We start from the raw sequence: 17,806 nt of genomic DNA on the forward strand, positions 1-17,806 counted from the left end.
GTTTCCTTGGATAACTCTACTTCTGAAAAAGAACCAGAATTATATGTGGTGGGTCAACTTTAAGTGCTATTATGCTCATATATACACTAATATATGCTGATTCAGACCATGGAAATGTCTGACCTCAGACATGCAGGACACATGATCTCCTTGTGCCAAGAAGGTTCTGAAGAAGCATGTCACCAAGGCAGGCACAGCTGGTCCCCCTCCAGCATTGCCGAGGATGAAAAGCTCCACTAAAATTCCTCCACGTTTACATCTTTAAATGACAAAATGGCTTTCAAGTTCCAATAACCGATGGAGACATTTAGACAGTAGAGCACACCCTTGCCTGTTTTTTCTTTAACTAGAATATTCAGAACATAATTTAACCTTTTTCTTGTTGACTCACCATGAATCATCATTCTGAATCAAAACCATAGAATTTTAGTACAAAAGGGTCTGTAGAGACCAGCTAGTTCCATTTCTTCCTTCTCAAGATGTTCGAGTGGAGGTGTGGTAGGAGTTAAGTGGAAAGCAGAAACATGCTGCCAGGCAGCTGGTGTGGCTTTGATTCTTCATCCAAGGCCTGGTAACTGCCAGATGGGGAAAAATGAGAGAATAAAAGGGAGAATTCCCTGGTGGTCCAGTGGTTACAGCACTGGGGCTTTGCTAGTGGCTCAGAGGGTAAAGCATCTGCCTGCAATGCGGGAGACCTGGGTTTGATCCCGGGTTGGGAAGATCCCCTGCAGAAGGAAATGGAAACCCACTCCAGTACTGTTGCCTGGAAAATTCCATGGACAGAGGAGCCTGGTAGGCTACAGTCCTACCAGGGGTTGCAAAGAGTTGGACACGACTGAGTGACTTCACTTTCCTTTCCAGTAGTTACAGCTCGACGCTTTCACTGCCAGGATGTGGTCAAGGAACTAAGATCCTTCAATCTGCCTGGCACACGGGGACAGGGGCAGGGGTGGTGGTGGCGTGGGAGAAATATGGGGGGTGTGGATAAAAGGGACCTTGAGGATCTTCTGCAGCGCTTTACATGGAGCTGAGACTCAAAATGAAAGAGAAGTCATTTCAAGTAAGAGTGAGCCCCCATGCAGTAGATAAGAATCTGCCTGCCAGTGGAGGGGACAGAGGTTCAGTCCCTGTTTTGGGAAGATGCCACATGCCCCTGGAGCCACTAAGCTTGTGCGCTGTGACTGCTAAAGTCTGAGGGCCCTGCAGCGCCTATCTCATAACTAGAGAAGCCTCTGCAATGAGAAGTCAGTTCATGCCAACAGAGAGCAGGCCCCGCTCATTGCAACTAGAGAAAAGCCTGCACAAAGGCAACAAAGACCTAGCACAGCCAAAAATAAATAGGTTAAAAAAAGAGAGAGAGAGAGAGGGAGGCCCCAGATGGAGTTTTAGAGTATGAGTTTGAAGTGGTGCAAAGCTAACAGAGAATTCTGAGATCGAGGGCCAAGCTGTCAAACAGGGCTGTGGGAGGGAGGGGATGCTATGGGTGCTGGCCCAGGACCGCCAGTTGAGATGACCTTGGCCCCAAAGCATTAGAAGCTCAAAGAATGCTGAAGTGGGGGCATCAGGAAGGCCCTCGTGGGCCTTAAGATCTCTGACCGTGATTGGATGAAGATGAAGTGTTTGCTCAGGGTCCGTGGCTGAGAGAGCATCCTTGGTTCTGCAGATTCCTGGTGGGTCCAGAAAGGCTAGGCTCTGGGCGGAGCAGACCACAGTCTGGGTCCCGGGGCTGGATCTGGTTGGCGGTGGGCGAGATCACCGTTTGTGCTGAGCGCATCTGTGCTCCTCTCCACTCCTGAGAGTCAGTTCCTGACTTTCCTGATGCTGGCACTTGCTTGTGGGGGAGACCTGCCAGCGGTGGCAGCCAATGTTGCCATCTGCCCCCAGAAATGATAATGCGGTGGAGAGGAAGGAGGTTTGAGGCTCACGTTTTGCCAGGCGGCCCTTTGCCCTTGGGGAGAAGGCTAGGCTCATCCTGTCCTGGATGGCTCAGGGGTTGCAGGAGGACCTTTCTGAGCCAAGTCAACACCAGCCTGGCCATGAGATCATCAGAGCCTGAATCTTGCTCCCCAGCCTGCAGTGCCCTCCACTCCCATCCCAGCGAGTCCCATGGTGCTCTCCCTCTCCTCCCCGGCTCACCTTGACTTCTTTAACCAAGGAGTTCAGTCCTCTCCTGGTCCTGCAGGAGGGCAGAATCTTGCACAGCAGCTGGGAGGAGCCCCAGGGCCCCTGCTCCAAGCAGGTCTGGCTGCCCACTGCATTCCTGTGTCCATTTCCATCGCCTTCTGTGAAGTCCTTCTGAACAAGGACAGAGCCAAGGGTGTTCCATCTTCTTTCTGACTTGCATTCATAAACATCCTGCTTTCCTCATTCCTAAGAGAGTCCCTTGGACTGCAAGGAGATCCATCCTAAAGGAAATCAGTCCTGAATGTTCATTGGAAGGACTGATGCTTTAGCTCCAATAGTTTGGCCACCAGATGGGAAGAGTTAACTCATTGGAAAAGACCCTGATGCTGGGAAAGATTGATGGTGAGAGGAGAAGGGGATGAAAGAGGGTGAGTCGGTTGGATGACATCACCAACTTGATGGACAGGACTTTGAGCAAGCTCCAGGAATTGGCGATGGACAGGGAAGCCTGGTGTGCTGTAGTCCCTGGGGTTGCAAAGAGTCAGACAGGACTGAGAGACTGAACTGAACTGAAATATCTGTTTGGGTGTTGTTTGGTCATCACTTCTGTAGTGACCAAAAGCACCTGGAGTGTGAAGGGCAGACTCGTCCCACATACTTGGTTGCTGTCGTCCTCTCTGAAGAACTGAGTCTACAGCTGGGGCCTCTCTTTGAGGGCTGGGGGTCTCCAAGGAGCCCTGCAGTGTTTGCTCCTTTGATGAAACCCAGTCTGGGCTGCAGCCTGGCTGGACCCCTGTGTGTAGGCTGGGGCTCAACTGCACCCAACCTCCTCTGCCACGGGGCTTCTTTCTCTGTAGTTGAGTCTCTGGGTGTGGCTGACATGGGGCCCCCAAGACCTCTTCCGCAAAGACTTCCAGCCTTGCCTTCATAGTTTCAGCATCCTTCAAGTGGCTTCTGATCCTATGTTTTAAATGTAATCTTCTCCTCTTTTCTCTTTTATCAGAAAAAAATTTATCTCTAGATTGTGAGCTCCTTTAAATTAGAGATGAAAAACTTCTCTAAATTTGTATTGTGAAAAAAGTTAAAGCTATAGAAAAGGTAAAAGATAAATGTAATGAGCATTCCTATACACTTCACCTAAATTCACCACTTGTTACTATTTGGCAACATTTTGTCTTTTTCTGTATTGCAATATAATGACAATAATTCAGGAATTTAACATTGTTTCAATGTTATGACCTAATACAATGTTTCTATAGATTTTATTTTTTTTCAGAGATGAAATTTTACGCCTTGAATCCACTTTTTTACCCTTGTTAATTAACACCATTCAGGATCTAGCACAAGATGACGGACACAGGGGTCCCTAAATAAACGTTAGTTGAACGAATGAAGACGGGGTGAATAAATGAAAAGTCCTTTCGATGTGTCTTCAAATGTGAAAAAGCGTGCGACTGAGCACAGTGCATGAACTCCCTGTGGGAATCACATGACCTTCAAAGCTCTTCTTATTGATCTTGGCAAAAACCCTACACCTGACAGGATACATATTTTGCAACTGCAGTGTTTTTTGTTTTTTGGTTTTTTTTTGTCATTAGCTGGGTGATATTTAAGTTGCTGATGCTTAGAGGGAGGATCTGGAAGTTGGCAAACCTGTTCAAAGTGAAACATAGCAACATCTCTGTTAATCACCCCTCATCCATCTTACCAGCACCCAGGCTCCAACACCGCTTTCAGCTACTGAGAATGCAAGCGAGCACTGCCAGATAGAAAGCAGAAGGAGGGCGCAGCTTCGCATTGCAGGATTTCATATTCGACAACAGAAAAAGGCAGAGTTTGGCTGTGATGGCACGCATTGTGTTGGCGGTGATCGGCCACAAAGAGGCTGTTGTGGAAATTGACAGGACATTCATTGCCCTGCGGCAGACTTTCCTCTCTCACATTTGAGGGAAATTGTCTGCTCATATTTGGTATCAAATAGGCCCAGTGTGAAGCACTACGTAAAGAGTGCCCTTTCCACAGGAGGACGGGTGTGACGTGGGGGGCAGTGCAGACGACAGGTGTCCCCATCCTTGTTGTCCCCCTCTTGCCGGCATCTGTGGCAGGGACCTCCTGTCTAGGGCAGCAGGTAGACAGAGTTCAAAATTATGCCTACTTTTCAACAGAACTTAAGGGAACTGAGCTTCAGTCTCTCTCTCCATTCTGACAGTTTATAATTTTGCTTCCTGCCCCCCACATTTCCTATGTGTCCTTTTAAGCCTGTAGGCATCCCAAGTTCTACATAAAATCTCAGTAGCGAGTTATCATTAAATATATTCTATGGGTGCAGCAAAGAGATTACTCTACTGTGTGCTCTAAACAAGGGTGAAAAAAAAAAGTGAAATTAAAGTCGCTCAGTCGTGTCCAATTCTTTGTGACCCCATGGACTGTAGCCCGCCAGACTCCTCTGTGGGATTCTCTAGGCAAGAATACTGGAGTGGGTTGCCATGCCCTCCTCCAGGGGATCTTCCTCACCCAGGGATCAAACCTGGGTCTCCCATGTTGTGGGCAGACGCTTTACCCTCTGAACCACCAGGGAAGTCCTAAACAAGGGTAGCTGGGTTCTAATTGCATCTGATAGACTTCAGATGAATATTACTGCATGTCAGAAACACAAAGCCATGGAGGAAATTCTGTTTTTCATTTTGGTCTCCTCTCCTGACCAATTTGTCTGAAAGACTGAAACTTGACTCTCGAGGGTGGAGGATGAATCTGGGAATCCTTCTCCGGCTCCCAGTACTCTTCCACCCTGCGCCTAGCTTCTCTGAGCTTTGCCATCTACCCAGCGCCGCCCACGTGGCGTGATGAAAGAAAGCCTCACTATTTCACATCTGGACGGTCTCTTGGTGCTCGGCTCAGGGACCCAAGTCCCCTGCTCTCTTCCAGGAACGAGCTGGCTCCCAGACAATTGCCTAGTGTCCAGGCAGGGGCTGCGTTCCTTCCAGAGGACATCTGATGTGAAGAGATCATTGTTCCTCACATCAGGGGAGGTGATCTGCTAGCGCTGGGCAGGTGCTCCGATTGTATTTGGTTTGCGTTTTTCTTTGCTATGTGTTTCCTTTACACAGATTCTCTTTGTCTAAATTCACAGTATTACCTCTTGCTCAACAGTCCTTTAAATATCACCCCAAACAACAATGGTGGTGGTGGGGTCACAGAGAAATACCCAAATAGTTCTTCTGTATTATATCAGTGAATAATTTCCTAAGGATATAAAAGACACTGATGAATATTAGTATCTATTAGTTTGGCGGTAGAGTTATTGCTAAAATGGTGGAATTTAGGGCCATATTTGGGTTATTTTATAAACTGCATTACTCTGCCTTTACCTATGAAGCCCAATGATAGATTTCTTAAAGGAAGTGACCAAACATTAGTCAGAACTATCACAACCTTGGATAAGCAAAATGACAACCAATGGAACTGTCAACTGCTTGCATGAAAGGCGTATCGTGTTACCCCCAGTGTGGAGGGACAACACTGAAATTAGATAGAAGCTTTGTTGCAGTTTAGTTGCTAAGCCGTGTCTGACTCTGTGACCCTCGTGGACTGTAGCCCACCAGGCTCCTCTGTCCATGGATTTCCTAGGCAAGAATACTGGAGTGGGTTGCCATCTCCTACTCCAGGGGATCTTCCCAACCCAGGGATGAAACCCATGTCTCCTGCATTGCAGGTGGATTCTTTACTGCTGAACCACCAGGGAAGCCAAGATAAGTTAGGGAAGGCAAATTGTTGACAACATCAGCTGGTGTTTTTGGGAAACTCAGTCTCGTGATCACTGATGTCTTGCACGTGTTTGCTTTAGTGCCCCCATGGGGAGTCACAGTATTGGATTCTGATGTATTTTTAAAAATCTGAGTTAGAGCCAATGGACTGAACTTGATTAACTGGATGAGCAAATAATCCTGCAGCATAAACTGCTCTCCACCTGGGAATGCTCCGCTCATGTTGAGGGTAAGGATACAGATGAAAAAATTTCTGCATCCCTGAAGAAAGGGCAGTTCAGAAAAGAGGTCCAGAACTCCAAGCTCAGGCTTCAAGGATGCCACTTGCCATCTGGGCGACCTTGAGCAAGTCAGTTTCTTCAAGGGTCTCTCTCTTCCTGCGTCAGATGAAGGCGGCTTATTCAGAGGGCTAGAAGAGAAAATCAAAACGAGATTGTGCCTGTGATATTCTTAGCAGTGTTCGCGGGGAATATACATGATCGCTATCAGTACTACTAACTGTAAGCAGATGTTGCTGCTGCTTTAAAGTAAGAGATACATTCACAAAGGTACATGTGGGTCTTCCCATTAAAAAAAGTAAGAAAGAACCAGGAAGGTCTCAATACCTGCTTCCTCAAAGTGAAGAGAAGACCCATTTCCTTGTTCTGTGATCTCTGTGCAGTTTTGAGAGCAGGGTCTTACAGCTTATACAGTTCATTTTGTTTCTGGCTTGCCTACATTAGAATGCAAGAGAAGACTTATGAGATATAGGTATTTATTTTCCTCTGGGGAAAATGTACTCACTGACCCAAGCACCTGATCAGTGATAGGTATGAACATACTATTAAAAAAACACAAACCCTTTTTATCTTGTATTGGAGTGTAGCCGATTAACAATGTTGTGACAGTTTCGGGTGAGCAGTGAAGGGATTCAGTCACATGTATCCATTCTCTCCCCAAACTCTCCTCCCATCCAAGCTGCCACACAGCATTGAGGAGAGTTCCAAGTGCTCTCGAACATACTCGTATCTGAAAGCAAAAGCTATGTCGCTGCGTTAATTTTATGTCAAGTCAGAATCATAGCAAACCTGCTGTCTGTGAATATCTTTAAAAGGGTCACATGTTGGCAAGTGGCATACCAGAACTCATTCAGTTGTGAGCAACTGGAGCAACTGATTTCTTCAGGGTGGAGAATTCCAAAATGTTTACCTCTGACCCTGGCTTCTGTGGGTTTGTGCATCTTGTCTCTTCCCTTGGGTTTGTGCTCCTGGGCTCCGGGCTCAAAAGACTCTCCTTTACATTTGAGGCTCCTGCACAGTGGCCGGTGGAGAGTGGCTTGAAGCAAAGCTGAATTAAAGAAATAAAGAAGAAGGAAAAGCGAGCAGGGAACAGAGAGATGGGTAACAAAGAGAGAGATGAGTAACAAAAGAAGGAGAGGGGGATGAGAATTTCACCCTCATGTCTAGCTGTTGATCAAATTGTTACATTAGAGATGTAACAAATTGTTACAATACAGAGTAGTGCAAGTGAAGGGTGTTTCTCCTTTTCCTGGATTCCAGAAGGAGAAGATGTCCAAAGGAACCCGTCAGAGGTGCCCAAGTCAGAAGGGCCATGGGGGCGAATGTGTGTGTGTCCAGCCAGAAGCCGGCAGGGCCTCTTGCAAGAAGATGGTGGAGAGTGACACTGTCCACCAGGAGATAGGGGAGCGATCGAGGCATCGCTGCTGGCACCTGGTTCATCCCCAGTCCCGAGAACTCGGCAAAGGGGACTATGTCACTGATGCTATCCCTTTAAAATCCCCTACGAGGGGACGGCCTTTCTGTAGACCAGTGGATTTCTCAGTTAAGTCCAACACAACGATGTTTCTTCCAGGGCTGAAATAAAAGAATGCTTATCAGGCTGAGGACCAGCTGAGCAGCTGATCTGGGTTTTTCAGACTTCGTTGTTTAAAAATAATACAATATAACCACACACACACACACACACACACACACACACACACACACACACACACACACACACACGGAGGCCGGAAGTAATAATAGCAAGAGGGCAGATTCACCAGGCTCTCGTCACACCCATACCTCCTGAATGCAGGGACAGTTGCAGTGGCCCGAATTGTGCATCCTGCCGTCTCCTCATGCTCCTTGAAAGCGTTAGTTGCTCAGTTGTGTCCGACTCTTTGCGACCCCATGGACTGCAGCCCACCAGGCTCCATGGGGTTCTCCAGGCAAGAATACTGAAGTGGGTTGCCATTTCCTGCTCCATTTGTCTGGATACATGCTTTTATTTCTTTGTAATGTGGTTGGTCATCTTCCCTTGAGGCGTGTGGCTGAAAAGGAGAGTGGATAACCCAAGAAAATCAAAGTCTCTTGGGCAAAAGAGGGATTGTGGATGCTGGCGAATAGCCAATAGTGGTTACTGCGAACTTTCTTCTTTTAAAAAGGATTTAACCTCACGAACATGCCTGTTATGTTCCACTCGTGAGTCATGCTCTTTACCAGGTTTAGAAAGCATCCTTCAATTTCCAGTTAAATGCCGTTCAATCATAATGAACATTTATTTTATCGAATGTCCTTTGTCATCAAATGTGATTACTATGTTATAAATTTTGCTATAATGTAATATGCTAAACTTACAGATTTCTCAGTACTAATAGAGCGTCAAATTAATGAGATTAAAAACTGATTGGTTGTAGTGGGTATGTCTCAATTTGTGGTTAAAATGGTATTTATGATTCTTTGTTTAACATGTTCACATCTAAGTGGTAATAGGTGTGCAGGGATTCCATTCTCTGGACCACATGCAGATAATGTAGCTGATGTGCCCATAGGAGGATAAACCACTAGTAACTACAACTAATGCATACAAATGAGCAAGGCAACCAGGAAAGGAAATTCAGCAATGGAAGGAGGTTCTGTGACCGGAGAACCTGCAGAGACTTGTCCACTCAGAGAGGAAGGCAGGAAGCCCTCAGGTACCATTGCCTGGGCTGCACGGAGACCCACCCTTCCTCTATTTGGGCCATGGTTAACTCGCCAATCAGACCCGTTTAGACACCTTCAAGTGACCAGAAGAACATTCCGTTGTAACAGAACCTTGAACAGGTCAGCTTCTCTACGGCCAAGGTCTCCTCACGTGGGCAGCACTGTGCCACCTGCCCTTCTCAAGAGCCCCAGGACCTATGCACGAGGCTGGCCTCTGGCCGAAGGCTTCTGGAGGGCTTCTCTCTTCATGCTGGTGGCTCAGATGGTAAAGAATCTGCCCACGATGCGGGAGACCTGGCTTCCATCCCTGGTTTGGGAAGATGCCCTGGAGAAGGGAATCACTACCCACTCCAGTATTCTTGTCTGGAAAATTCCATGGACAGAGGAGCCTGCGGGCTAGAGTCCACAGGGTTGCAAAGAGTCGGACACAACTGCGACTAACACTTTCACTTTCTCTCTAAGTAAAGACTTTGGTTTTTCGGTGAACATGATGTCTCCTTGTTATAAAACATTCAACTACTAGAGAAAAGCACAAAAAAGAAGAGAAAAATCACCCTGCATCTCACCACCCGCAAACGCCAGCATCACTTCGGGTGTATGCCTCACTCCAGGCATCAGTCTCTGTGAAACCTACAGATGGAAGGATCCTCGGATGTGGATACAAACACAAATACATACGACTTCATTGTATAAAAAGTGAGTCATGCTAGACATGCCCTTTTCTGGTTAAATATCAATTTTCATTTCATATGAAGTTGAGAGAAGAAAATGCAGTAAAAATGAATGGACTGTTGAACTTCTATATAATTACTTCTTCAAAAGATATTTTAGGTCTCAAAGTTGCCTCTAGTGTTGAGCAATTACAGTAACTACGGAGAGTTCAGACCACCTTACCTGCCTCCTGAGAAACCTATATGAAAGTCAACAGTTAGAACTGGACATAGAACTGGTTCAAATTGGGAAAGGAGTATATTAAGGCTGTATATTGTCACCCTGTTTATTTAACTTATATGCAGAGAACATCATGAGAAATGCTGGGCTGGATGAAGCACAAGCTGAAATCAAGATTGCCGGGAGAAATGTCAACAACCTCAGACATGCAGATGATACTACATTAATGGAAGAAAGCGAAGAGGATCTAAAGCGCCTCTTGATGAAAGTGAAAGAGGAGAGTGAAAAAGCTGGCTTAAAACTCAACATTTGAAAAATGAAGATCATGGCATCCAGTCCCATCACTTCATGACAAATAGATGGGGAAACAATGGAAACAGTGACAGACTTCATTTTCTTCGGCTCCAAAATCCCCGTGGATGGTGACTGCAGCCTTGAAATTAAAAGATGCTTGCTCCCTGGATGATAAGCGATAACAAACCTAGACAGTCTATTAAAAAGCAGACATCACTTTGCCGACAAAGCCCGTCTAGTCAAAGCTATGGTTTCTCCAGTGGTCATGTACAGATGTGAAAGTTGGACTATAAAGAAAGCTGGGCACCAAAGAATTCATGCTTTTGAATTGTGGTGCTGGAAAAGATTCTTGAGAATCCCTTGGACTGCAAGGGGATCAAACCAGTCCATCCTAAAGGAAATCACTCCTGAATATTCATTGGAAGGACTGATGCTAAAGCTGAAGCTTCAATACTTTGGCCCCCTGATAGGAAGAACTGACTCATTGGAAAAGACCCTGATGCTGGGAAAGATTGAAGGCAAGAGGAGAAGGGGGTGAGAGAGGATGAGATGGTTGGATGGCATCACTGACTCAGCGGCAGGAGTTTGAGCACATTCCGGGAGATAGTGAAGGACAGGGAGGCCTGGTGCGCTGCAGGCCAGGGAGTCACAAAGAGTCGGACATGACTTGGCGAATGAGCAACAGCAGTGGAGAGCTCGGGACTATTTTCTGGCAGTTTTCAATGCTGGACAATGTGGGTTGACTCTGCTCTGAACAGCCAGGTGAGAGGCTCTTGCCTGTCTTCCCATCTCCCTTGCCCGCCTCCTCATTTTTTCCTTATCGGTTGTAAGCATGATACCTGGGGCCTACTTGTTTGCTTTTTCTTCCTCTTCCTGTGGCCTTCAGCCATGGCACCTTCCTTATCACCTAAATCACTTTTCTGCTTCTGACCAGATTGCTGATTCAGAAGCAGAAAGCTTAGTCTTGAATCTTACATAGCAGAGATGCGCATCTCATTTTGTGCAGACAGGTTAGCATGACGCGGACTCTCTTTAGTCATTGCTTTACCATCTTAAGGTTCATCTGAAGTTATTGAGGGGGTCTATTTATTAAAAATGACTTCTCGGTGGCACAAAGAACCACAAAAAGGCATGTCTAGGTCACCATAGGGCATTGAGTAGCGGTGGAACACAGCAAGAACCACCCTTACAGAGCTCTCATCCTAGGAGGAGCGTGAAGCTGAAAGTGAAAGAAAGCGAAGTCACTCAGCCATGTCCGACTCTGCAACCCCATGGACTGGAGCCCACCTGGTTCCTCCATCCACGGGATTTCCCAGGCAGGAGTACTGGAGTGGGGTGCCATTTCCTTCTCCAGGAGATCTTCCCAACCCAGGGATTGGGGTTGGGGCGGGGGCGGAGGTCTGGACAGTCGGGGGATGGGTTGGCCGGGAGAGGCTTGGCTGAGACAGGGACCCCAAGTGAGGCCCACTGGATTGGAAGGAGCAGGTGATGGGGACTCAGATGTCATCAGGGAAAGAGGCAGCGCTGACTCAACGGTGGTCAATGCACAGGACTCGTGTGAAATCCCAGAATTGGAATGTCTCCATGACTAACGGCCCTGAAAATAAAGTCAGCTGCTAATGCATTTCAGAATTCGGGGATTCTCAAGTACCACATGGTAGAGCCCAGGGCTTTCTATGGGTTTAGCTGATCCTCCAGAGAAGGCGGCTCAGACAGGAAAAAATCCGCCTGCAATGCAGGAGACCTGGGTTCGATTCCTGGGTCAGGAAGATCCCCTGGGGGAGGGAATGGGTACCCACTCCATGAGGTCACAAAGAGTCGGACACGACTGAGCGACTAACACTTCTGGATGGGACAAAGTCCTTGGGAGGTATCGGTAATGACTGGTTTGGCTTGAGGGAGGATCAAGGGGAATTTCAGGCAGGGCCGGGGCGGTGACATTAACAAGCCTGCTGGGCCTGAGAGAGGCTCGTCCCCAGGTCTATGTTGCTCCCCATGCCTGGCTCACCGAGAAGTGGTCCACAGCAGGGAGACCAACTCATCCTCTTTGCCCAGGACAGACCCAGTTTCTGAACTGACAGTCTGTGTGCAGGAACCTTCTGGGTCCCAGGCTCAAGGGGAAGGGTGCTCAGCACCCCGAAGGGCAGAGAAGATGTTCATGAGAAAGTCAGGAGGGTCTGGATGCCGACCCTTCCAGGGGGCTGCAAGCTGAATCTCGTTTCCTTAGAGGTTCCATCCCACTTGTTTTTCTTCCACTCTACCTTGTTCAAATCCACCTGGCAAAAGTCCTTTGCAAGAAGCATCAGAGTGTCTCTACCATGTCTCATCATCCTCTGAGTCAAGAGGAGCCTGGTGGGCTGCAGTCCACGGGGTCGCAAAGAGTCAGACACGACTGAGCGACTAAGCACAGGACAAGGTAAGGCAAGAACTGAATTACTGATTAGAAAAATCTTCATTTCTTGACTGCACACAATCTGGGCGGCTTAAACTGTCCTGGGAAATTAAAAATTGTTTTTCATTATAAAGTGATATTCTCACACTGCCAAGAAGTGTGGGAAGTAGAGACAAGTGAAAGTTCACAGATAATTTTATCACCGCAGCAAACTGCATTTCAGTCATTTGTTTTCAACTTAATTTTAAAAAATCACTTGCAATTACAGCCTGCATACCATCTTGGTAAGCTCTCTTCTCACTCACCATTACATTATAAACATTTTTTCACAGCTGCGCTGCTTTCATACCCAAACTGTTTAATGACTACATGAGAAATAACAGTTTTGAATTAGATCAGGAAATTTAAAAGAAATAATACATATTAACTTAATTAGCATGCAGTTGATCATACTAAGTCCTGAAAAACTGTCATCTTAGAAATCTGTTGAGACGGGAAGATGCTCGTCACGTGTATTTAAGTATTAATAAGTAAGATAATTATTTCTGGAATGTGGTTTTAATTTTCCCTTTTTGCCTTTTTTACTTTCTAGAATGTAATAATAAAATAATTAGTCTGTAATAAAGACACAAGGAACACTTTACGGGGAAAAAAAAACTGCTGAGTGGGGATCTGATGCTAAGCAGCATTCTTTAGACTTCCCTGGTGGGTCCAGTGTTTAAGAATCCACTTGCCAACGCCGGGGTCACAGGCTTGATCCCTGGTCTGGGAAGATGCCATGTGCTGCAGAACAGCCACAACGGCTGAAGCTGCTGCAATGAGAAGCCCCCGCTTCTTGCAACTGCAGAAAGCCCGTGGGCAGAAAGAAAGACCCAGCGCAGCGAAAACTGAATGAATAAGTAAATAGCATCTCTCAAAAATGCCACTGAAGTCACCCTGAGTTTGGAATTAAGAAGCCAAAATTCATGAATAAAACAAAGGATAGGAAGGAAAACCCGCAGCGCTTGTCTTTGCTAGCACAGTTGGAGAGTTTTTAAGATCACCCAAGGTACAGGTGAGGTCACTCGGGCCCTGGGGAGGAGGGGGGCTCAAGGGGAGAAACCTCTGAGTGCAAGTCTCAGGGACTCCGAGCTAAGGTTACCTGATCTGAGACCAGGGTTTCCGGCCTGCCTGATACACGCCTTTGCAATGGAAATTGATCATCTGCCCAGGGGTCACTGACTCCGTGAGATGCAGCTCAGTCACTCAGCTCTGCATCTAGGCTCAACTAGTAATGAGAAGCTGAAGTTGAACAGTTCTATGAAGACCTACAAAACCTTTTAGAATTAACACCCAAAAAAGATGTCCTTTTCATTATAGGGGACTGGAATGCAAAAGCAGAAAGTCAAGAAACACCTGGAATAACAGGCAAATTTGGCCTTGGAATACAAAATGAAGCAGGGCAAAGGCTAATAGAGTTTTGCCAAGAGGATGCACTGGTCATAGCAAACACCCTCTTCAAACAACACAAGAGAAGACTCTACACATGGACATCACCAGATGGTCAACACAGAAATCAGATTGATTATATTCTCTGCAGCCAAAGATGGAGAAGCTCTATACAGTCAACAAAAACAAGATCAGGAGCTGACTGTGGCTCAGATCATGAACTCCTTATTGCCAAATTCAGACTGAAATTGAAGAAAACAGGGAAAACCACTAGACCATTCAGGTATGACCTAAATCAAATCCCTTATGATTATACAGTGGAAGTGAGAAATAGATTTAAGGGCCTAGATCTGATAGAGTGCCTGATGTATGGAGTGAGATTCGTGACATTGTACAGGAGACAGGGATCAAGATCATCCCCATGGAAAAGAAATGCAAAAAAGCAAAATGGCTGTCTGGGGAGGCCTTACAAATAGCTGTGAAAAGAAGAGAAGCGAAAAACCAAGGAGAAAAGGAAAGATATAAGCATCTGAATGCAGAGTTCCAAAGAATAGCAAGAAGAGATAAGAAAGCCTTCTTTAGCGATCAATACAAAGAAATAGAGGAAAAGAACAGAATGGGAAAGACTAGAGATCTCTTCAAGAAAATTAGAGATACCAAGGGAACATTTCATGCAAAGAAGGGCCTGATAAAGGACAGAAATGGTATGGACCTAACAGAAGCAGAAGATATTAAGAAGAGATGGCAAGAATACACAGAAGAACTGTACAAAACAGATCTTCATGGCCAAGATAATCATGATGATGTGATCACTAATCTAGAGCCAGACATCCTGGAATGTGAAGTCAAGTGGGCCTTAGAAAGCATCACTACGAACAAAACTAGTGGAGGTGATGGAATTCCAGTAGAGCTCTTTCAAATCCTGAAAGATGATGCTGTGAACGTGCTGCACTCAGTATGCCAGCAAATTTGGAACACTCAGCAGTGGCCACAGGACTGGAAAAAGTCAGTTTTCATTCCAATCCCAGAGAAAGGTAATGCAAAAGAATGCTCAAACTACCGCACAATTGCATTCATCTCACACGCTAGTAAAGTAATGCTCAAAATTCTCCAAGCCAGGCTTCCGAAATACGTGAACCGTGAACTTCCTGATGTTCAAGCTGGTTTTAGAAAAGGCAGAGGAACCAGAGATAAATTGCCAACATCCGCTGGATCATGGAAAAGGCAAGAGAGTTCCAGAAAAACATCTATTTCTGCTTTATTGACTATGCCAAAGCCTTTGACTGTGTGGATCACAATAAACTGTGGAAAATTCTGAAAGAGATGGGAATACTAGACCACCTAACCTGCCTCTTGAGAAATCTGTATGCAGGTCAGGAAGCAACACTTAGAACTGGACATGGAACAACAGACTGGTTCCAAATAGGAAAAGGAGTACATCAAGGCTGTATATTATCACTCTGCTTATTTAACTTATATGCAGAGTACATCATGAGAAATGCTGGACTGGAAGAAACATAAGCTGGAATCAAGATTGCCGGGAGAAATATCAATAACCTCAGATATGCAGATGACACCACCCTTATGGCAGGAAGTGAAGAGGAACTAAAAAGCCTCTTGATGAAAGCGAAAGAAGAGAGTGAAAAAGTTGGCTTAAAGCTCAACATTCAGAAAATGAAGATCATGGCATCCGGTCCCATCACTTCATGGGAAATAGATGGGGAAACAGTGGAAACAGTGTCAGACTTTATTTTGGGGGGCTCCAAAATCACTGCAGATGGTGATTGCAGCCATGAAATTAAAAGACTCTTACTCCTTGGAAGAAAAGTTATGACCAACCTAGATAGCATATTGAAAAGCAGAGACATTACTTTGCCAACTAAGGTCTGTCTAGTCAAGGCTATGGTTTTTCCAGTAGTCATGTATGGATGTAAGAGTTGGACTGTGAGGAAGGCTGAGTGCCGAAGAATTGGTGCTTTTGAACTGTGGTGTTGGAGAAGACTCTTGAGAGTCCCTTGGACTGCAAGGAGATCCAAGCAGTCCATTCTGAAGGAGATCAGCCCTGGGATTTCTTTGGAAGGAATGATGCTAAAGCTGAAACTCCAGTACTTTGGCCACCTCATGTGAAGGGCTGACTCATTAGAAAAGACTCTGATGCTGAGAGGGATTGGGGGCAGGAGGAGAAGGGGACGACCAAGGATGAGATGGCTGGATGGCATCACTGACTTGATGGACGCGAGTCTGAGTGAACTCCAGGAGTTGGTGATGGACGGGGAGGCCTGGCGTGCTGCAATTCATGGGGTGGCAAAGAGTTGGACACGACTGAGCAACTGAACTGAACTGAGTAAGCTTTTCATTTTCATTTGATTTTCTAAGTAGATTTGCTCAGAACTTCAATATGCAATTAGCTACTTGTGGAGCCAGGAATGCGGCCGGCCTGCTCTGGGCATTGTGGATAGAAAGGTAGGTACAATAGTTATTTTCTCCTCTGCTCCTAGGGGGACTGAGATAAATAAACAGGCGAGTAAAGTTTTATACATTAAATGCTGTTGTGAAATACGCATATGAATTTGTTCTATTGCTCAGTCTGCGTGATTCTTTGTGACACCAGGACCTGCCAGGCTCCTCTTGGAAATCCTTGGGATTTCCTAGGCAACAATGCTGGAGTGCGTTGTCATTTCCTCCTCTTCTGTTGCCATTTCTTCCTCGGGGATCCTCCCTGGATAGAATCCATGTCTTCGGCTTGGTAGGAAGGTTCTTTATCACTGAGCCACCTGGGAAATCCATGAATATGAATACATGATAATAAATATGAATTAATATTAACAATAGGAAATCTTGGGTTCCTGGCACATGACTCCTAAAACCTTTGGAATCTCTAAAGTGATGTGTATGCTAATAAGATGACCACGGTTGGCCCTAGACAGTTTCAGGGTGGGGACTTGCCTAGCAGGAAAGTCAGGGCACCTTAGAGGATTGGAACTTTAAGCCCCAACCTGAGATTTCTAAGGATGGGAGGGAGGTGGGAGGCTGGGTAAACTGCTAATGGTCCATGATCTAACCAATCGTGTCTACTTAAGGAAGCTTCCACCAAAAAACCCTAAAGAAGTGGGTTCAGAGATCTTCCCAGTTAGCAAACACATTGAGGAATGAGGAAGGTGATGTATCCACGGAGGGCATGGACGCTCTGCACACCCTAACCCATCCCTGCCCAACGCAGCTCTTCTAGTGGCTGTTCTTGGATTTGAATTCCTTATAACAAACCAGCAGTGGGGGCTTCTCTGCTGGCTCAGCAGTAAGGAATCTGCCTGCGGACAAGACTGAGCGACTTCACTTCACTTTCACTTTTCACTTTCATGCGTTGGAGAAGGAAATGGCAACCCACTCCAGTGTTCTTGCCTGGAGAATCCCAAGGATGGGGGAGCCTGGTGGGCTGCCGTCTATGGGGTCGCACAGAGTCGGACACGACTGAAGTGACTTCGCAGCAGCAGCAGCCGATGCAGGAGACCTGGTTCAATCCCCTGGAGAAGGAAATGGCAACCCACTCCAGTGTTCTTGCCTGGAGAATCCCATGGACAGAAGGCCCTGATGGGCTGCAGACCACGGGGTCGCAAAGAGTTGGACACGACAGAGTGACTAAACAACGGCAAATAGTGGGTGAAGCAGCTTCCTGGCTTCCAGGAGCCATTCCAGGGAGTTATTGAGGGGTGGGTCCTAGAAACCCCTCATTTGTAGCCAGTTGGTCGAAGTAAAAGTGGCAACCTGTGATGTGTGACTGGGATCAGAGTTGGGGGTGGTGTTGGGAGGCTGAGCCCTTAACCTGTGGATTCTGACATGTAGGCTGGTTGGTTAGTGTCAGAATTGAACTGACTTGTTGGACACCCAGCGGTGTCTGAAGAACTGGGGGATTTGTTTGTGTTGGCAAAAGCACCACACAGCTGTGACTC

This window comes from Ovis canadensis, chromosome 8, assembly GCF_042477335.2.
Source record: "Ovis canadensis isolate MfBH-ARS-UI-01 breed Bighorn chromosome 8, ARS-UI_OviCan_v2, whole genome shotgun sequence".
Lineage (NCBI taxonomy): Eukaryota > Metazoa > Chordata > Mammalia > Artiodactyla > Bovidae > Ovis > Ovis canadensis.